General features: G+C 38.7%; 2 protein-coding genes and 1 long non-coding RNA gene across 5 annotated transcripts in view; 2 read left to right on the top strand and 1 right to left on the bottom strand.

Annotated features, from left to right (window-relative positions):
• LOC137495622 (serine/threonine-protein kinase pim-1-like) overlaps nucleotides 1–19,386 on the top strand; it is a 41,891-nt gene extending 22,505 nt beyond the window's left edge. The window contains exons 10-12 of one of the 3 annotated variants that reach the window (XM_087254070.1): nucleotides 13,525–13,573; nucleotides 17,111–17,775; nucleotides 17,927–19,386. The gene's annotated coding sequence lies outside the window, so the exon portion shown is untranslated. The remainder of the gene's footprint in view (nucleotides 1–13,524; nucleotides 13,574–17,110; nucleotides 17,776–17,926) is intronic. The other 2 variants (XM_087254069.1, XM_087254068.1) reach the window with 2 other exon arrangements.
• The window catches only part of rufy3 (RUN and FYVE domain containing 3), an 881,807-nt gene that overhangs the window by 720,893 nt on the left and 138,176 nt on the right, over nucleotides 1–22,738 (top strand). The gene's annotated exons all lie outside the window — the stretch shown is intronic.
• The window catches only part of LOC148679708 (uncharacterized), an 890,299-nt gene that overhangs the window by 326,228 nt on the left and 541,333 nt on the right, over nucleotides 1–22,738 (bottom strand). The window lies entirely within an intron of this gene.

Consider the following 22,738-nt stretch of genomic DNA (forward strand, 5'->3'; position numbering starts at 1 on the left):
CATTGTCAACACCAAGAGGGTGTTAATTAGCAAACTCTTATTGTATAAAATATCTGTTAAATTTCCGAAAAAATACCAGCAGCTGTGGTTGCCAGAATCTTTCTGTGAAAAACATGGAAGTTTTATAGAACTGTATAAATTTACAAAAAATAACCATATTTCATGAACTAATACAATGTTCAGTTTACAAAATCATAACTTAGTGCAAAAAAATGTGAAGTCTTTAGATGCAACAATGTTTTCATGTGTAATTGCAATTAGCAAACAGATTTTGACTGCATTAGTAACTACACAGTTACCTTTAAACAAAAGAAGATGCAGCATAACATCAAATATTCTCAGTTCATCTTGGACTTGAACAGAGACGCTATTATCCTCCACAATGGTAACACAAAAACCGTTTTGCTGTTTTTCTTTTTTTTTTTTTTTTCATTTTTAGATTTTACGGAAAAATACCAGCAGCTGTGGTTGCCAGTAATCTGCTGTTTTTAACATTCATAAATTCAGTTTACAGAATATTTCTGTTAAAAGCACATTCAACAGTCTGTATTTTTTATCGATCTCACACTGCAAATTTTAGATTTAGTAGATTTAACTACCTTAGAGTTAAAATTAACACTCCCTCAGTGTTTATTTGGGAACCACTATAAGTGTTAAAATAACACTTTTGAAAGTGTTAAAATTTTTAACACCCAGAGTGTTAATTAGCAAACTCTTATTGTGTAAAATATCTGTTAAATGTATGTCAAAATACTGGCAGCAGTGGTTGCCAGTAATCTGCTGTTTTCAACATTTTACATTCGTAAATACATTCGTTTCCAGATTATTTCTGTTAAAAACAAATCCCATAGTCTGTATTTTTCATTCGAACACACGTAAGCCTTAAATTCCAGAGCAAAATCCTAACTAGTGTCCTCACTACAGAGGGCTGAACACTTAGAAAGTGATGAAATTAATGAGACAATTAAGTGTCTAATTAAAGGAGGATTGAGAATTATTGATGAACAACTGTTAACAACCAGAATCACTGAAGGACAGAAAAACACAAGCCAAAACCAAAGATGAAATCAACTGAGAAAAAAAACTCTAAATAAAATAATAATCAATAAAAATAAAACAAATTACACAATTAAAAATTTTATTTTTCAACATCTTTAAAAAAAAAACTCATCACATTAAACAACTTATCATGGAGCTTCACCTATTACTGACCAGTGACTTTATTTCTGTCATGTGAACAAAAGCTGTTAATAAAATATCTGTTGTTCATTTGAAGTCACCATGATGGAGGACAGAGTCTGCTTTAGTCAGGCTCTTCAACTTCTTGCTGTAAATGCCTTTATTTTGGCTGCTATAGTTAGTGTTAATTACATTACTTATACATATAACATGCAAAGCCAAGTGTCAATCTGAAGAGGTTATTTATGGTATCATAGCCATCCTTTCCTGCTTGTTTTCTAATTCAGTATCATATTAGTTATGTGTGAGAAATAAATAATATACATAAATGAAACCACTGAAGCTCCAATAAAATAAAAACAATATTTACAATAAGAATGTTTAATCTATGGCAAAACTTAAAAACACCCAGACATCAACAATTAGTCTTTGAATCTCAATAATGGTGACAAACAAAAAAATAAAAATCAAGTAAAAAAAACTATCTACTGAAATATCACCTCCCAAAAACAACACAAAATAAAGGAAAAGAAAGAGAAAGAGATTGAAAGCTGCATAATTTATTCATGCTGCAATGCATGCTGGGAGCTTTGTACTATGCTGGCACCCAGCATGCATTGCGGCATGAACTATGCAGCTTTTTTTTTTAGCAACCACGGTTGAGGTTCATATCCTGATTCTTGATGCCTGTGTGTTGTATAAGCATGCAGTAGCTTGAATGTTTAGTGCATGACACTCTAATTATTAATTGCATGCTAATTGTATGTTGAATACTCTATGAAGAGCAGCAGACTATCAGTTGTATTGTCCCATGCAGTTTTAATACAACTACATTTGCATATTTTTATCAATCAACTTATTAAATACCTGAAAATATATCTAGAGCAATTAAGCATTAACAGTATAGTTTCTCTTGATCTTTCTTGCTATAGCTGATGAGTATTAGAAACACAGCTATAACAGTCAGAGAAACATTAGGATTTAAGAGTAAAGCTTCAAGAGCTCAAATAAGCAGCCTCTGATCTCCATGATGGTGAGGTCAAATGAAATATTTCTAATAAAAAAAATCTAAACCTCTGTTAATTGTCAAATATTCTTTCAGAAATGAAGTCAAACTGTAATCAGTGAAGCTGCTTATACTATTATTTAATGGAGTTGTTTAATCCTCTGTTTTAATTCAGTTGGTTTGGTGTGAGGCTGTCAGTAGTTTTATTCCTTCAATTTCTTATTCCTTCAGTGATTGTGCTTGTTAACAGCAGGTGTTCAACAGCAGGTGTCTGAATTCACTTATTTGTGGTCATTCACTCTGTCTAGTGGACTAAACTAATTGATCAATTTAAGGGCCAGGTGAATGAGGGTGTGGCGAGATTTCAGACACTCTGATTAGTTTCTCTAATACAAGGGTTTTCTACAAAGGTAGATACATGTTACTCTGTGTGACAAGGAGGCAAATCAGCTTCTTACGCAGAGAGGGTTATTTTGCTTTTATCTAACTCTAGAATTTTAACACTTTACTCTGAATTACCACAACACTTGAAATTTAACACCAATGAATTTGCTGTATATATATATATATATATATATATATATATATATATATATATATATATATATATGGAAGATTAATTGATATGTATCGATACGCGGTCATGCGCGTGCACGATGCGAGTGCATCGGTTGAGCAGCAGAGGATGAATGAAATTTTGGAAGCAAATCGAGATGCATCGGTTTTTGCGAGATGCATTGGTTTTTCCGAGATACAGCTTATTTTTTTAATATAGAATGTATTTTTTATTTATTAACAAGTGTTGTCAACCTGTTTTTGGCGCATAATTTAATCGACCTACATAAAGTAAGCCTTAGCAACGGATTTGCGGATGTGTACACTTACACTACAACTCAGTGTATCAGGTGTGCGGATGAAGCTAGTGGTGCGCCCTCAGAAAGCGCGAGAAGCAAAACAAACATTTTATTCCCCACTGAGTTTTAAATCTAAAGTATGACAACATTATGGATTTTGCATAAAGGATGGACGACATGACAGGACAGATGCAATTTGCAAAATGTGCCGCGCATCTATAAAATACGCGGGCAGTACGAGTAATCTGAAATCTCACTTGAAGCGGCGCCACGGTGTTGTTGTGAAAGCATTTTCCAGTGTTCCTACATCCCCGGCTTTCGCACTGCTTGAACTGTAGCTACCAGCTCCAAAGGTGGTGAGAAAAGCATTGCAAGTTTTTTTTTTCCATGCGCAAAAGTTTTGTGCGCTCTATGCCAATAACGGATGTTATTGCATTGTTCATCTAAACGAAAGTGACCGGTTATGAAAATGAAGTAACGTGTCGCGGACCTCTATTCTGCCGCCTAATGCGCGGATATAACTGAGGACGCGCGGGTGTCGCGGACCTCTATTCTTCCGCCCTATGCGCAGATATAACTGAGGACGCGCGGGTGTCGTGGACCTCTATTCTGCCGCCCTATGCGCGGATATAACTGGGTGTTGCGGACGCCGCCCTCTCTATACTGCCGCACTAGGCGGTTTTAAACACCTCCTCCTGTTAATTTTTATTTAATTATAATAATAATAATATTAATAATAATAATGATAAAAAAAAAATGGGTGTCACGGTGGCACAGTAGGTAGTTTGACCACCTCACAGCAAGAAGATTGCTGGTTTGTTATATTTTTATTAGCCTGTTGTTTACAGTGACAGTGATGTTTCAACGCAGCATAACACTGATAGTTCACCACCTTAAGTTTTGAATAATCAGTGGCAAAATATATCTTTGTAAAACTTGTTTTCATAGTTAAAGTTAAATCACAATTCTTATTGTGCAATGCTCAACCTTTATGTTGAAAGAGTGCAAATATATATATTTTAATACATATTGCACTTATCCATTCTGTTTATCTTGAAAATACTTAAATAATATGTGTTATATGTTCTAAAATGGCCCTCTACTGTAAACTGACACTCTGGCTCTGAGAGAAAAGCCAGTTTGTAAAAAAAGTCTTGGTTTTGCTTGGTTAATAAATAATCAAACTCATTCAATGGCACAGCATCCTCTTTCACATCATCTCATAAACTTGATTTAATTAGTTAGTGCTGAATTATCGCATCGTATCGTGATATGGGTGTGAATCGTATCGTGTCGCATCGCAATATGTCATAAATGTATCGCTAATATATCGGATTGTATTCTTTGTATCGAGATGCGTATCGGATCGGCATTATATCTTAGATGCCCAACCCTAATATATATATATATATATATATATATATATATATATATATATATATATATATATATATATATATATATATACATGGCTGATTCCAGTCTTATGGACGTGACATTTGCAGTAAAAAAAATGAAACGTATATTCTCAGAGAAGGTAAATGTTAACGGTATATTGAAATATATGTTTATATTTTTCTTACCCCTTAACCATGGAGTTCAGGCATCAAAAAAATATCAGTCTATGCAGGTGTTTTATATTTAAAATAACGGCAAAATGAATGCGTTACGGACGTGACAAAAAAAAGACATGAGTTTTGTGAGTTGACATACTTTGTGAAAATTCTGTGAATAAAAATGCAGAAGCCAAAAAAATATATAACAGTCAAAAGGATAAGGGTTGGCTCTGCATGGGACATATATAATTAATTTTATTTAGTTTTTCATTTTTGCATTAATGAGGAAAAACTATCGTTACGGACGTGACTTGTCTTTGTTACGGACGTGACTGCTCTGAAATTGACAGTCGACACATTATGAAAATCAGATAAATGCTTTCAAAACTTGACCAAAGACCTATTTGTGGATATCTGTTGGGTGTGTAAACCAATAAACTTTAACCTCTGAGACATCTGAATGGTAAGGTTGCACAATTAATCAATCTTAAATAGATATCACCTTGTTATGTTTAATTCGTATTATGGCATGTGTGTTGTTAAAGGTTAACGCACGTCCGAATGTTCAAAACTCAATTCGGTAACAATGTTGCATGCTAACATGGTGCTTTTATACTCTGATTAATATAGAATTGATAATAAACATAATCAGCTATAATGGGCCTATGTTTAGCAGGCTCCTAAAGTTAGTGTTTCCAGACAAACTTGAATTAAATCATTGCCGACTGTTGCGCAAGACCGTGTCTACGTGGAGAATATTTAAAATCTAGTTTTGTTACAGATATGGCAATATTAGGCTATATTTGACAAAGTTTATTTTAGTTTATTCTAGTTAATGTGTTAGTTGATGGAATAAATAGTTTAATTTCTCCACTCGCGCTTGCTTTCTTTTTCTCGTCGGCAGTCACTTCAGGACAGGTTGCAAAAAGTTCATACGCACCAGGGTGAGAGAGAAAACTTTAAAACTTAAGAAAGGTTTTGTGTAGGCTATGTTAAACAAGCATAGAAAAATAGTCATTGGTTGTAGGCATGTACGATAGATGACTATAATGTTTATATTTTTAGGCTATAGTTCATAACCGATTGTGTAAAATATTGAATTAAATATTTACAGCTGCAGGTCCTATCGATTTTCTAACAAATTTAATACTCATATAATGCAGTTAAAGCTTAGATCAATATCAAGATTTTATTCTTATTCTTATTAAAATAATTTTAATAAGCACTCAAGCGCATTTGCCGGGTGCTGGAAATCTTTGAAAATGTTTCAATTTTAATCTAGGCTATAGCCAATTTTCAAGCTTTGAAAGTGCTTAGATTTTGGATAAAGGGCTTGGAAAATGAATTGTGTCGCTTTGATAAATTTATCTTTATAAAAGTTATTTAATTAATGAAATAAAAAACATATTTATGCTCTGCATAAAATGAAAACTCCGCTGTGGCCTGACCCGCGGCGTGCGCATTTTGAGCAGTGGGAAAAGACCAAATGCATGGAGGTTATTGATTATGCGCCTTGCGCGCCTCGCATTTTGTCATTGCGCGCTTTGTGCGCTCCAGAAGAAAAGCATGTTACCTCAGTGGCGTCTTTCATACCCAATGTCACCACATATTTTTGGACTTGTTGGAGCACCCGGAGGAAACCCACGCTAACATGGGGAGAACATGCAAACTCCACACAGAAATGCCAACTGACCCAGCCGAGGCTCAAACCAGCGACCTTCTTGCTGTGAGGCGATTGTGCTACCCACTGCGCCTGCCCATACTCAAACAGCAAAATAACACATTATTTCCTTCCCCCTTTTTTTCTGGCATCTCTTGCTTGGCTTCCTCTTCTGCTCTTCTCAGCTTCCACTGAGGACTCTGATGGTGAGTGGCTGATGAAATCCCATGGGTCTTGCTGCTCTGCATTTATATAAAATATATGAACAGACAGAAAGGCTTTTAGTAAGCTATAGACATGTTTATTTTCCTGTTTAATGTGTGTGTAGTGGTTGTCCAACAATTTCACACACTAAACATTTACAGATACCATACAGACACTATACATTACTATCAAACAAAAGTACTATCATCAGATCATATGGGAGATTGTGATCATTTATAGTGATGATAATTAAAGCACAGAGGGGGAAAGGCTTAAATATATGTGCAGGCAGTTTAGACTTTGAAGTAAAGATTATTTGCCGTTCAGTGTACATATTTAAATTCTGTGTCACTCATTAAATGGTAAGTAAATGTAACGTTTGGGTTAACTACCAATTTTGATTAAAGTACATGTCTTAACCCATCATTAGTCCTAAATAAAATGAAAGATAACATAATATGGTTGATGTACTGTTATGGACCCTTTTTACATTTCAGCACAGTGAATGGGAAAGTACAACACATTTTTTTAACAACCTTCTTTGCTCAAATAAAATGAAAACTTTACGATGGTGTTGTCTCGACAATTAGAAAAATAAAAAAATAGTGTGAAACTGATAACGCCAGCAAGAAGAGAAAATAACTTCTAATTTACTCATGACCATAGACACTGTTTGAAACACCTCACACATGTAATCATATTATATAATACATACGTAAATACAAATAAATGTTATTTTATAATAAAAAAAATCATATAAAAACTCAAGGATTTTAGATCCTGATGATCGTTAAACGCGTCATAACAGTGTTGTGAAAAGGGTGTAATTGTTAAAAATAGGTACAAACATCAGATAGAAACAAAAACCTAAACAAACACTTCTATGTACATAACGTCATAAAAATACTTGTTTTATTTACCTCGCGCTGCCGTCCTTGTACTGCCGTAAACAGGAAATTCTGGGAATGGAGGACGGAGAGTTGAATCGATTCGTCTTCAACAAACCGATCAGTGTGACATCAAAACATCGCGAGAACAACCGACAGCTCCGTGTGCATTTGAATCCATCTCGCGATATTGTATCACTTCAGGTACACGCCTACTGATTCGTTGATTCAAACGAGTTGTGAATCAAGAAGCCTCTAAAGATCCGAATCAAACTGCAGCAGCACGCCACGAGGTTTTGCTCAGACTTTTAGGACGTTTGGAATTGCTCCGTCTTGTCACCATGTAACACATGTGAGTAAATCGTTGTTAGTAAATAAGGCTATTGTTACGATTAGAAATTGTGCATTAACCAGATTATATTTATTTTGTTTCATTTGTTTTTAGCGTAACATTAACCTTAGTTCATGGCCGAATCTAAACGGACAGCAGCGAATATTTACCAATGTTTACTGTCGTTTACTTTGCACATCTTAGAAATGTTGCCAAAGTTCCTATGGATTTAGTTTCTTCATGTCATTCCAGACAGACTGGATGATGATCAGGTCAGATCTCTGAGGCTGTTGTCATACTGACTGTGCAGAATATTTTCTCCCTGTATACGTTAATTACAGCAAAGTTAATGACAAAATTAATGTTTGGAAATGTAAATTGATACCCCCCCCCAATTACTAGTAACGTTTGCCTAGGACTTTAGCACAGTAGCCTACTATTTAAGCCTTTTCCCCTCTGCGCTTTAATTATTATCACTATAAATGATCACAATCTCCCATATGATCTGATGATAGTACTTTTGTTTGATAGTAATGTATAGTGTCTGTATGGTATCTGTAAATGTTTAGTGTGTGAAATTGTTGGACAACCACTACACACACATTAAACAGGAAAATAAACATGTCTATAGCTTACTAAAAGCCTTTCTGTCTGTTCATATATTTTATATAAATGCAGAGCAGCAAGACCCATGGGATTTCATCAGCCACTCACCATCAGAGTCCTCAGTGGAAGCTGAGAAGAGCAGAAGAGGAAGCCAAGCAAGAGATGCCAGAAAAAAAGGGGGAAGGAAATAATGTGTTATTTTGCTGTTTGAGTATGGGCAGGCGCAGTGGGTAGCACAATCGCCTCACAGCAAGAAGGTCGCTGGTTCGAGCCTCGGCTGGGTCAGTTGGTATTTCTGTGTGGAGTTTGCATGTTCTCCCCATGTTAGCGTGGGTTTCCTCCGGGTGCTCCCACAAGTCCAAAAATATGTGGTGACATTGGGTAAGCTAAAATTGTCCGTAGTGTATGTGTGTGAATGAGTGTGTATGGATGATTCCCTGTGATGGGTTGCAGCTGGGTGGCAACACAGTGGCACAGTAGGTAGTGCTGTTTCCTCCCATCAAAAAGGTTTCTGCATGGAGTTCTCCCTGCGTTCGCGTGGGTTTCCTCCGGGTGCTCTGGTTTCCCTCACAGTCCAAAGACATGCGGTACAGGTGAATTGGGTAGACTAAATTGTCCGTAGTGAATGCGTGTGAATTAGGGTTGGGCATCTAAGCTATAATGCCGATCCGATACGCATCTCGATACAAAGAATACGATCCGATATATTAGCGATACATTTGTGACATATTGCGATGCGACACGATACGATTCACACCCATATCACGATACAATGCGATATTTCAGCACTAACTAATTAAATCAAGTTTAAGAGATTATGTGAAAGAGGATGCTGTGCTATTGAATGAGTTTGATTATTTATTAACCAAGCAAAACCAAGACTTTTTTACAAACTGGCTTTTCTCTCAGAGCCAGAGTGTCAGTTTACAGTAGAGGGCCATTTTTGAACATATAGCACATATTATTTAAGTATTTTCAAGATAAACAGAATGGATAAGTGCAATATGTATTAAAATATATATATTTGCACTCTTTCAACATAAAGGTTGAGCATTGCACAACAAGAATTGTGATTTAACTTTAACTATGAAAACAAGTTTTACAAAGATATATTTTGCCACTGAATATTCAAAACTTAAGGTCGTGAACTAGCTGCGTTGAAACATCACTGTCACTGTAAACAACAGGCTGATAAAAATATAACAAACCAGCAATCTTCTTGCTGTGAGGTGGTCAAACTACCCACTGTGCCACCATGACACCCATTATTTTTATCGTTATTATTATTAATATTATTATTATTATTATAATTAAATAAAAATTAACAGGAGGAGGTGTTTAAAAACTTCGTTCTCCGTGACACTAGGTTGAATATCTTTGCAGATGAACAATGCAATAACATCCGTTATTGGCATAGAGCGCACAAAACTGTTGCGCATGGAAAAAACTTGCAATGCTTTTCTCACCACTTTTGGAGCTGGTAGCTACAGTTGAAGCAGTGCAGGAAGCCGGGGATGCAGGAACACTGGACGATGCTTTCACAACAACACCGTGGCGCCGCTTCAAGTGAGATATCAGATTAGTCGTACTGCCCGCGTATTTTACAGATGCGCGGCACATTTTGCAAATTGCATCTGTCCTGTCATGTCGTCCATCCTTAAATCCATAATGTTGCCATATTTTAGATGTAAAACTCAGTGGGGAATAAAATGTTTGTTTTGCTTCTCGCGCTTTCTGAGGGCGCACCACTAGCTTCATCCGCACACCTGATACACTGAGTTGTAGTGTAAGTGTACACATCCGCAAATCCGTTGCTAAGGCTTACTTTATGTAGGTCGATTAAATTATGCGCCAAAAACAGGTTGACAACACTTGTTAATAAATAAAAGATACATTCTATATTAAAAATGTAAGCTGTATCTTGGAAAAACCGATGCATCTCGCAAAAACCGATGCATCTCGATTTGCTTCCAAAATTTCATTCATCCTCTGCTGCTCAACCGATGCACTCGCATCGTGCACGCGCATGACAGCGTATCGATACATATCGATTAATCTTCCCATCCCTAGTGTGAATGGGTGTGTATGGATGTTTCCCAGAGATGGGTTGCAGCTGGAAGGGCATCCACTGCGTAAAACATATGCTGGATAAGATGGTGGTTTAATCCACTGTGGCGACCCCAGATTAACAAAAGGACAAAGCCGAAGAGAAAATGAATGAGTATAGGCAATGATAGACAAGACAATGTTTGATTAATATAAAGTGTTTTAAAATGCTTATTTATTAAAATAAAGGTTACAAAGTAAAGAAGAAATATATTGTGTGTTTGTATATTTATTTCACTGCCTTTAAGATTTTACATTGTAAACTAAAGGGAACAAGGGGGGAACAAATGTTGTATTTACCCTTTAACTACAGGTAACAAGAGAGGAACAAAGCTTCACTTTAATTTACAACCCTCAAATGTGGTATTTACCCTGTAAGTACAGGGAACAAGGGAGGAACAAAGCTTCACTTTAATTTACAACCCTCAAATGTTGTATTTACCCTGTAGGTACAGGAAACAAGGAGGGAACAAATACTGTATTGACCCTTTAACTACAGGGAACAAAGAGAGAAGAAGCTGAACTTTAACATACTAGTGTATACTTGAACACTAAGAACAGAGTAAACTACAGCAGCAGTTTTTATTGATTGAAGACCAAATTACTAGATTTTTCTATAAAGCATCAGCTATACATTTACTGAAATGCAACAGTTAGCCCCCCTGTGCAAACAGCAGTAAAGATGCGAGCCTGTTTTAATCTGCATTGAACCCTGACGGTAGGCCTATGTCATGCAAAGTTATTTGTTGATAGTGAGTTATGGAGACATTGATGGCTTTGGTAAGATCGACGAGTAAACATAAGGTAAGTAGTGTATGGAAATATATTTTATATTGAATTGCAGATTTAAAATACATACAGTATACAATAAGGGTTCATAATTTCACAGGTTGTAAACCTTTTATTCATTAAACACCCCATATAAAACCCAAGCACTGAATAAGAGTATGTACTCACGCAGGTGCATATACAGTACATTTGCAGATAGCAATAGGTTGTCACCATCCTTGCATAATTCTTTATATGTATACAATACTTGAAGAAATGTACATCGTAAACTTAATATACTTCTTTGCATGATGAATATCTTACTGTTACTCCCCTATTACGCAAACATTATGGTTTGTTCTTTTGCAATTTAAAGAAAAGTACAACGTTATTTCACTGTACTTACGCGGTACTTTTCATGCTGAATATCTGGTTGTTACCCCCTTATTACCCAAGCATTACAGTTTGTTCCCTTATACTTACGTAAACGTTATTTATACTTACACTATAGGTACAGAAAAGTACACCGTTATTTCACTGTACTTACGCGGTAATTTTCGTGATAAACATCTGGTTGTTACCCCCTTTTTACCCAAGCATTACGGTTTGTTCCCTTATACCTACACGTTCATTATACTTACACAGTACGTACAGAAAAGTACACTGTAATTTCACTGTACTTACGCGGTACTTTGCGGGTTGTAAAAGAAAGCGTTACCAAACAATGTAAAAGGCATTATCTGCTATAAAACCAGCTTGAGCATCATGGTTTAAGCTGGATATAGCTAGTTTTGGCTGGGCTCCCAGCGTGGCTAAGCTGGTCAAGCTGGTTTTAGCTGGTCATCTCCTAGCCTGTCCACCTAAAACCAGGCTGGAAATAGCTGGAAACCAGCCTGGAATTGGCCAAAACCCCTCTAAAACCAGGCTGGTCGACCAGCTAAAACCAGCCAACCAGCCTAGGCTGGTTTAAGCTGAATTTTTCAGCACGGAAAGAAACTGAATCACAACAAAGCTTCAGAGAAAGCTGATGTAGAAGAAATCAGTGAGTCTGATAATGTTTATCCAGGCTTACAAACTTTCTTTGAAACAGATGTACCTGTAGAGTCATCGAATGTTTGTGGTGCTTGGAGGAAATCACAGAGAATTGAGAAAATTGAAAGTGTTTCTCTCAATGCTTCTGTTGTCCAAGTTCAAACTGGTACCAAAGCCTCAGAACCTAAAGACATTAAAAGAGTTTACATTCAGCCTGCACAAATTTTTCTGAGTTTAGGAGAGCACTAATCAGCAAAATGCGTCTACTGTATATGACATGTTGTTGACAAAAGTTACACAGCTAAAGTCTCAAATTCTAACAGAATCTGAATTCAACAATTTTGAATCTGCTGTTTCTGATTTGCAACATGTTAGTAAAGAAGACTTGAGAGAGGGTTTTCTGAAAACTCTTAAAAATAATATGGGGCCCAAAATAGATGGGTCTAGAGTGACTAACTGTGCTCAAAAGAAAGATGAGTCTGTGAATAAATTCACTGAGAGGTTTTGTCAGACAGCCATAGCTTACAGTGAAATTGTCAACAACCCTGAAAATGTGTTAGATGACAAAGGACCACTAGTTCACATTTGAGCCTTTTCTAAATCTTATGTTGTATGACAATACCATCAGAAGTAATCTAGGAAAGTTAGCTGATGTCAAAGCAAAAGTGAGAATAGCAGCAACTTCATTTAGTACAAAAACCTAGACAATAGGTGCCCTAAAAGAGAAGGCAAATGCAACTACTGTGGGAAATTAAGACATTTCAAGAAAGAGTGTAGGAAGAAGTTTCAAAATAGAAAAAGACACGCTATGCATAATTCTACTCCCTCTCAGCCTGCCTACAACCCTGAAGTAGTTCCGTCATTGTCTACGGCAGCTTTAAGACAGCTTGCTCAGGCTCTTCTAAGAGCACAACAAGAACAGGGAAAAAGACTAATTGTTGGGGCTGTGAGTTGCTACCTTTCCCCTTTCACAATGATAAAATACTTTTTGTGAAAGGTAGAATACAAGATAAAGAGATTGATTTTTTGCTTGATACAGGTGCAGAAATTACAGTAATTCAAAAAACAACAAAACTGAACTTTCCTTAACAAGTGTAATAGGTGAAGATTCTGTTTTGTTTGAAACCCCACCCATAGAGGTACAATTTATCCCAAAAAGTCTGACAATAAAATTGCTATGTGCTCCATTAAATACATGTGCAATTCTTGGCATGGATATACTAAGACAATTACATCTAACTTTAGACATGTCTTCAGAATCAGCTAGCATAACAATTTCTTGAGTACAATTTTTCTACTGATAATGCAATTGCTCCTGGGTATGCTTTTTTACAGAATCATCCAATCTGGGCAAAAGAAAAGGACGGCTGTGGACTTCTGACAGGTGCAGAACCAGTTAAATTAACAGTTACCAAACAATATCCTATCAGTAAGGAAGCAATACAGGGAGTGAAAACTATTATAGAAAACTTACTGAAGCAAGGAGTAGTTAAAACCAACAGTGCCTGTAACTCACCCGTTTGGCCTATAAAGAAAGCTAATGGAACATGGAGACTCACCATAGACTACAGAGTAGCCAATAAACATATTGATAAAATCGCCCCATTAGTAGCAGATCTGTCTACAATTTGTAATGGTCTACCACTAGATTGTATAATTTTTACAATAATTGATATGTCTACAGGATTCTTTTCGGTACCCTTGCACTCTGACAGCCAGGCATGGTTAGCTTTCACAGTTGACTATGAACAATACAAGTGGACACGGTTACCACAGGGATTTCAAAATTCCCCAACCATTTATCATTAAGCTGTCAGACGTGATTTGTGTGACCCAGAATGTCCAGTCAAAAAGTCTACCATGATTCAGTATGTCAATGATATTTTGATTGCCTCAACAGATCAGGAGGTACATAAAACTGAATTGGCAGCATTGTTAGACTATTTGCACAAAAAAGGACATAAATGCAGCTTTCACAAAGCTCAAATTGCTAAAAACCAACTTACCTTTCGGGCTAAAACAATTAGTACAGGAAATAGATCCATTACACAGGATCGAGCAGCTTCAGTCAAAATAATACCTCCACCTACCACCATTAAAGCACTCAGATCATTCTTAGGAACAGCAGGTTACTGTCGACCTTGGATTGAAAATTTTGTCTCAATGGCCCAGCCACTCTATGACATACTGTTAATGTCTGGTTAAGGATTCTAAAACTGTTTGTATGGAAGGAACTCAGCATAACGCTTCCAATAATTTAAAGACTGCGCTATGTCAAGCACCTGCATTAGGAATTGCACAATCAGATAGGCCTTTCGTGCTTTATGTTCATGAACACTCAGGCTTTATGACAGCATGCTTAATGCAAGATCATGGGGGCATTTTACGCCCAATCCATTATTATTCTGGTAACCTTGACATAGTCGCTCAAGGTATGGGTCCATGTCTTAGAGCAGTACAGGCAGTTCATCTAGCTCTGTAGGCTTCAGCAGTAATAGTGCTAGGTCAAACTGTAAATGTAAGATGCCCTCACGCAGTGTCTGCACTAATGAATCAAGCAAAAGTCACTTCTGTCACCTCCTCTCGTTGGGGAAATTGGTTAACGACCCTCACAGCCCCGAATGTCGTTTTATAGCGTGCACCAATCACAAACCCATCTTCATGTATGATGTCTGCATTGACTGAAGTTGTGTTAGAGGATTGTGTTACGCTTACTAATACACCTACAAGTGAAGTAGCAGAAACGCCCATAGAAAATGCAGAATGGGAATTGTTTGTTGATGATTCAGCACAAATCATTGAAGGTAACAGACAAGCAGGTTATGCAGTAACTTCCACCACAGAAGTAATAGCTACAGGCCGTCTTCCAGATACATTTTCAGCTCAAGCTGCAGAACTAGTAGCTTTAATTAGAGCATGCACGCTAGCTTCAGGATCAGTTGCAAATATCTACACTGATTTCAGATATGCTTTTGGGGTAATTCATGTTTTTGTTGTCATTTGGCAAAGCAGACAATTTCTAACTTGTGCCAGATCCCCCATTAAGCATGCTGTATTAGTGAAACACCTGATGTTTGCCATGAAACTTCCAAAGAAATTGGCTGTGATTAAAGTGAAAGTGTAAGCGGTGCTCCTCAAATCAGGCCGGTGCGTACTGGCGTCATTTGCGTCTATGACGTTACCAGGAGATCAACAGCTGAGTTGAGTCAATTTGTAATGAATCCAAGTCATTAAAAGGGATTTATTTTCTTTATCAGGGGGAGATTTTTGGTTTATGATTGCAGGTGCTGCTGAGTTGCTGGCCAAGGCTACCGTGCCAGGACGTGGGCATGATGTTGTGCGTGAGCGAATGACTGGGAGGTATAATTGGTAGTGCTGGGGTTTCCCCGGACTAAAGTTTCGGCAGCCGCTGTGAATTTTCTAATCGCTATATCCCATGTCCGGTAGCGGGTAAGCGGGCCAGAAGCACAGTGTTTTACTGTTGCAGGGTCAATATTGTGTATGCATTTTGTTTGCGGAGTTTGATTGAGTTTTGTTTCTCCCGGCGCTTGTACTCTGTCTGTCTGTCTGTCTGTCTGTCTGTGTGTGTGTGTGTGTGTGTGTGTGTGTGTGTGTGTGTGTGTGTGTGTGTGTGTGTGTAACGGGGATGAGCATGGGCTAGGATTCCTCTCCGTACATGAAATGTTAGATGACGGCTTGATATTTAGCTGGAGTGGTATTGATAGTAGTATATGTTTAAATTGCTGTGTGGTGTCTATTTACTGGTGTTATTTATGCATTTATATTTATGAGATTTACTGTGTGGTGTATTACAACTTTGGGTTGATGCGAAATGATGATGTGTTGCACAATTGCTGTTGATACCCCTTTGTTAAATGCCTAGTGGTGGTTATTTTAGTTGCCTCAACCAATTATGTCAATGCAGTCTGCTAATAATCTATTTATCATGAACATAGTGAACATTTTATTCTCTACCTGCTGCTCCCCTTCTGTGGATTTTTAATATTTGAGATTATTGTAAAAAAAATAAAAGTGAAACTAGTATTTAAGTGAATTGAAGTGTTTGAAGTTTGCTTGATTATTGTGGCCCAAAATAAATACTTTTATTTTGTCCAGTTAAGAACTTGTTTTGTGTTTGAATACTGCCCTTGTTTTGGGATGGTTACAAAAGCACATCTCACAGCTAATACAATGGAAGCTAAAGGTAATGCTTTTGCTGATGTAGCTGCTAAACAGACTTGTTTTAATGCTAATGTACAAGTATGTTCAGGTAGTACAGCACAAAAAACAATTCTGCCTCCTGAATCAATCATTGATCTGTACAAAGACGTTCCTTTATATGAAGCATGGAATTCATACAGCGAAAGACAAAGGAGACACAGTGGATTCATCTAGCTGTTTGGACTATAGAGGGAAAATATGTTGCTGCTGAATCACTGTTGCTATATTTGGCTTAACAAATACACAATTTGGGTCACAGTGGTCCAGCAACCATGAATAACAGGTTCTCAAATCAATGGTGGAATCTAAAATTCAGAAATTTAGCCACCAAAACAGTGAAAAGATGTGTTACATGTCAGAAAAACAATGACGTGCCAGCAGTAACTACAGCAGCAACACATACTCAAGCTCCACCAGGGCCATTTTGTCTCCTGCAGGTCGATTACATATCGTTACCTCCCAATAAAGGAAAAACTGATGTTTTGATAGTAATTGATAAGTTCTCAAGATGGGTTGAATCTTATCCAACAGGATGTGCTACAGCTGCCTATACTGCAAAATGTCTGATCACTGATTTTATTCCTAGATGGGGATTACCAGATTCTATTGACTCAGATCAGGATACACACTTCACAGGACAGGTAGTCAAGGAAGTGTCTAAAATGCTGAAGATTAAGTGGAATCTTCACTGTCCCTACAGGCCACAAGCATCAAGACAGGTTGAACAAGCTAATAGGACAATTAAAACCAGGCTAAACACAATGCATCAAGAAGGAGTTTCATGGGTCGAAGCACTTCCAGCGGTACTGTGTAGTATGAGAGCATCACCCAACAGATCAGTAGGACTGAGTCATCATGAGATTATTACTGGACACCCAATGCAGATGCCAGGTGTAATAGATCTTAGAAATGCTGATGTGCACATTGTCTTAGATGCCCTGACAGCTTACTGTGAAAACCTCACCTAGTCTGCACAGAATGCCAGAGAGAGAGTTGAGTCGTGTTGGCAGAATCAATTGGAAGGTGGACACACAATCATCCCAGGTCAGAGGGTCATGATAAAGTTATTCAGAAACAAGCCATTAGAGCCTAAATGGCTTGGACCACATCAAGTGATGTTGATTACAGCAGCTGCAGTGTTGTGTCAGGGAAGAAAAACTATGACAAATGTCGCACATCGCAGCGTTGTTCGACCACCTACAGGGATAGGATAGGACACACATAACAGTAGGGTGCCCAGGGAAGAACTGATCCTTTAGGGATTGGGGGCAACCCCTGGGTGAAGACGTTTCAATAGGCTTTACCCCACTTATTAGTCCATCCTAACCTTACTGTTCTTTATGTGTCATAAGAATTAAGAAATAGGTAAAGAAGAAACAACTATAGCAGAAATAGATTGAACAGAGGATACAAAACTAGTGTTTTAAAATAGTTTTATTTCTTTTTTCATTTACTTTTTTCTTTTTTGCAACAAATACTGTTTCACTGCCTTTTGTTTCTTTCTTATTCTGTGCAGATACAACTTGTTGTCCTGAGATCCATAGACACCAACCTTCTCACCTACAAGTCCAGTCATAACCTTCAAGAGACAATTAGAGCCACTGCTTAACCAACCATCACAGAAGAACACACAATGCAGAGAACTACCTACAGGAACTTCCATCATCCATCAACATGTGAAGATTGTCGTACTAGACACATGAACATCGTACAAGCCATGGACTCATGAAACAACATATTCTTAGAGCTAATGAATGTCAAAAAATGCCTTGTTTGCTGGAAAGAACATCTGCATGCAACGCCCACCTTCAGTAGGAGCAGGAAGCCCCTGGGTGGCACACCCCATGTCCAACTGTGACACGTGTACAACAAGAGTCCATGTCACAACATCACAACTCCCCCAGCTACTCCATGTTGCATTACTGGATTACCATCCTGCAACCTAACTTCAGCAACTCCCATCATGACAGATCTACTACTGCCAATGACTTTTTCCTGGTGTGTGGAAAATAATGCTCCATCCTCAACTACACTGGGTAAATATCCTCGCGAAAGACGCAACTTTGTCATTGAAATGAGAACAGGATCCCATGTGGACATTACCCCATCAGCAGGGATAAGAAAAAAGAATTTGGAAGCATGTCTCCACAAGACACAATCTCTTTTAAAACTCTTCGCTGTAAATCAGTGGTGTATGATTCCTCCACCAACAGGAACTTTTTGGTTATGTGAAACATCAGCCTATGACATCCTTCCCAGTCAATTTAATGGCAGATGCACATTGGTTTACGTTCTACCGGCTATCAGAGAAAATACACACTCCACTCCAAGCTCTTTACATCTGCATAACTCTGCTCCTACCACAAAGGAAGAAGATGGCTGCATTCCAGGACTCTTGGACTCTTATAACTCTGGAAGCAATAATTCAAATCTTATGGTGTGATGCAAGCCTTTGATCAAGTCAGAAGCTTATCAAATTCTGTTCAGAAACTGGCCAATGATAAAGTTTTGGCCCTGGGTAATATCAGAGACAATCTTGCTTCACACAAGATAATGATCTTACAGAACAGAGTGGCCTTGGATTACATTCTAGCAAAACAAGGGGGAGCTTGCACCATCATAGGCCCAGAGTGCAGCACCGAGTTAATAGATCCAACCACGAACTTGAACAAAATTCAACAAGACATACTTGATCTTTCAGTAAAATTGCATCGTATGACTGAAAACAATTCTTCATGGTTTGGAAACCTGTTAGGTAAACCCTGGCTGTGAATCAAGGAAATATACTTCTATACTTCTATTGCTTTTTCTACTGTTGTAATATCTATGCATCCACGGGGAACTGTGGGAATATAAACTTATATTATCTATATATAACTGAAAAGTTGTTTTTAGGGTGTGACAGATCTAAAAAATGTCTTGGTTTCCTGAGCCCTGACGGTCTCCAAAGTAATGCAAATTATCACTTTCACAGCACGGCTGTATCTATTGTCTTCTCTGTCTCCAGAACATCATTTGCACCCTGTTTTAATGCTAAAATGTATAGTGAATGGGTACTTATATGCTGATGAGATCAGGCCTGAAAAGGCATGTTACTCTGCTGACAACAACATTTACATTTACATGTAGTCATTTGGCAGACGCTTTTATCCAAAGCAACTTACAAATGAGGACAAGGAAGCCTTTTACACAACTATAAGAGCAACAATGAATAAGTGCTGTAGGCAAGTTTCAGGTGTGTTAAGTGTAAGAAGCAAAACATTAGTATTTTTTTGTAGTAGTAGTTAGTGGAGCAGCCAGAGAGGGAATAGCAGATTAGTAAGGAAAGTGGAGACAAAATAATTGAGTTTTTAGTCGTTTCTTGAAGACAGCGAGTGACTTCCGTTCTGATGCAGTTAGGGAGTTCATTCCACCAACTGGGCAGATAGAATGCGAGAGTTCGGGAAAGTGATTTCTTCCCTCTTTGGGATGGAACCACGAGGCGATGTTCATTCACAGAATGCAAGTTTCTGGAGGGCACATAAATCTGCTAAACTGAGAGATGATAAGAAGGAACGCAGCCAGAAATCGCTTTGTAGGCAAACATCAGAGCTTTGAATTTGATGCGAGCAGCAACTGGCAGCCAGTGCAAACGGATGAGTAGCGGAGTGACATGTACTCTTTTAGGTTCATTAAAGACCACTTGTGCTGCTGCGTTCTGAAGCAGCTAAAGAGGTTTGATAGAGTTAGCTGGGAGCCCGGCTAGTAGAGAGTTGCAATAGTCCAGTCTGGAGAGCTTGAACAAGAAGTTGAGCTGCATGTTCAGATCAAGTGTGCCGCAAGCCTAAGTTTTGAGTGAAGGTTTCGGCCGTTAGATCGCCCCCTGGGGGCTGGCTGCAGTACAAGTCATAAAGCCCGCCTCCTCCGTTTTAATGAAGGAGACTTGAGCCCAAAAAAAAAAAAATATTACACTTGCTATAAAATGTCCCGAAAGATAGTTCTGGTCGATTAAGGCACTGGTTATTGTGCTGAAATAGGTGCAGATCTTCATTTTTGTAAACAGTTTGTTTTTAGCAGTAATTTAATGCTGGGCGTGTCATCGTGATTGACAGCTGTAATTGACAGTTTCTCAAAGCGCGGCGTCTGAGCTTCGGCAGGAGACTGAAGTAGACTGAAATGTTATTATTCGATTTCTGTGTTATTTTACCATGACAAAATGAGTTCAGCAGTAAACTATAGTTTCTGACATACATGATCCTGGTGGAACACTGTTTATTCGCTAAGTTCATGGCTTTTTTCGGGCTTTATTAGTTTGCTGATACACGCCTAGCCACCCAGATAGCAAAACACAGTTCCGGCTAGATTCTCGCCTGCCGGAGACTTATCTCTTAGAGCTCAGAATGACTAATGTTACCTCTGCTCGACCTACTCCGGATGCCTGGACTCACTACCCAATTCCAGCCCGAGTCAATCGAGCCAGATGCGGCGGCCGAGCGAGCAGGCGCTGCCGCATGCGAGCCGGAATCAGCCCGCGACGCCGCGAGTAAGTTATGTGTTGCGGCCTGGAGCTGGCGCGATTGAATATATAAAACCCTCATATTTGTTAACGTTATTACATCCATTTGTGTTGATATGACAGCAAACGCATGCTGAGAAGTTCGGGGGGCGTAGTTGATTTTACATAAAGCGTTTGATTGGAAGCTCGACTCTGCTCATTTTCGCGGCTCCTCCTCTGGCTCCATCAGACAATCCTTCTGCGCATGTCTGGCTCCAATTTCAGCAGTCTTTTGCGACAGTTTGTGCCCGTCAAGCAGGCGTTTTGCCCTCAAGGCGTTCAATGGGAAAAAGGGCTGTCGCGTCGTCCATATTTTTTACAGTCATTGGTTCAGATAGGAAGGGTCAAACCTTTCTGATGTTATAGAGTGCGAATCTGCACGATCGAGCAGTTCTAGAAATGTGGTTAGAGAAGTTTAGTTGGTCATCAATCGTTACTCCAATTCTTTTCACCATTTTGAATGCAATAATGGTTGCCCCATCCATCTGGATTGAAAAGATAAGATGTAGAGTCGGGTTGGCAGAAACTTCAAGCATTTCTGTTTTTGTGAGGTTAAGCTGAAGATGATGATCTTTCATCCAGTGTGAAATGTCTGACAGACAGGCTGAGATGTTTCTGGATGACTGATCCTAACAATGTCGTCAAAATGGAGAAGAGAAGTGGCCCAAGAACAGAGCCCTGCTGTAGGTTGGACACCTCTCCCCTCCAACATACCCTGAATGACCTGTCAGAGAGGTAAGACCTGAACCACTGAATAACAGTTTATTTATTTATATTTATATATTTATATATAGCGCATTTCTTGTGTATGGTCATACACCCAAAGCGCTTTACAATCATGAGGGGGGGTCTCTCCATACCACCACCAGTGTGCAGCATCCACTTGGATGATGCGACGGTAGCCACAGGACAACGGCGCCAGTGCGCTCACCACACACCAGCTATTGGTGGAGTGGAGAGACAGTGATCGAGCCAATTCGGTGGAAGGGGATGATTGGGAGGCCATGATCGTAAGGGCCGATAGAGGGACTTTTGCCAGGACACCGGGGTTACACCCCTACTCTTTCACGAGAAGTGCCATGGGATTTTTAATGACCACAGAGAGTCAAGACCTCGGTTTAACGTCTCATCCGAAAGACGGCGCCCACTGATAGTGTAGTGTCCCCTTTTTACTGGGGCATTAGGACTCACACAGACCACAGGTTGAGTGCCCCCTGCTAGCCTCACTAATACCACTTCCAACAGCAACCTAGTGTTCCCTAGTGGTCTCCCATCCAGGTACTGACCAGGCTCAGCCCTGCTTAGCTTCAATGAGTAACCGGTCTTGGGCTGCAGGGTGACATAGCTGTGTGTTTACAGTGTCAAAAGCAGCTGACAAGTCCAGCAAGATGAGGACTGATGATTTAGAGTCTGTTTTAGCCAGTCTGAGATCCTCTACGACCGAGAGCAGAGCAGTCTCAGTTGAGTGGCGTTCCTTAAAGCCGGATTGCTTGTTGTCCATGAGGTTGTTTTGAGTAAGAAAATCCAGCACTTGATTGAACACTACTTTCTCCAGAATCTCGACCAAGAATGGAAGCAAGGATACTAGTCTGTAGTTTTCAAGTAGCGTTTGATCCAGGTTGGGTTTCTTTAGCAGTGGGGTTACCCTAGCCTGCTTAGATGAAGTGGGGAATAAACCAGAGTCAAGAGATGTGTTGATTATGTGAGTCAGTGTTGGTATGATTGCAGGAGAAAAGGCTTGCAATAGATGAGTGGGAATGGGATCAAGCGGACAGGTGGTTGCATGGCTAGATA

This window comes from Danio rerio, chromosome 5 (genome assembly GCF_052040795.2).
Source record: "Danio rerio strain M-AB ecotype USA chromosome 5, GRCz13ab, whole genome shotgun sequence".
NCBI classification, from domain to species: Eukaryota; Metazoa; Chordata; class Actinopteri; order Cypriniformes; family Danionidae; genus Danio; species Danio rerio.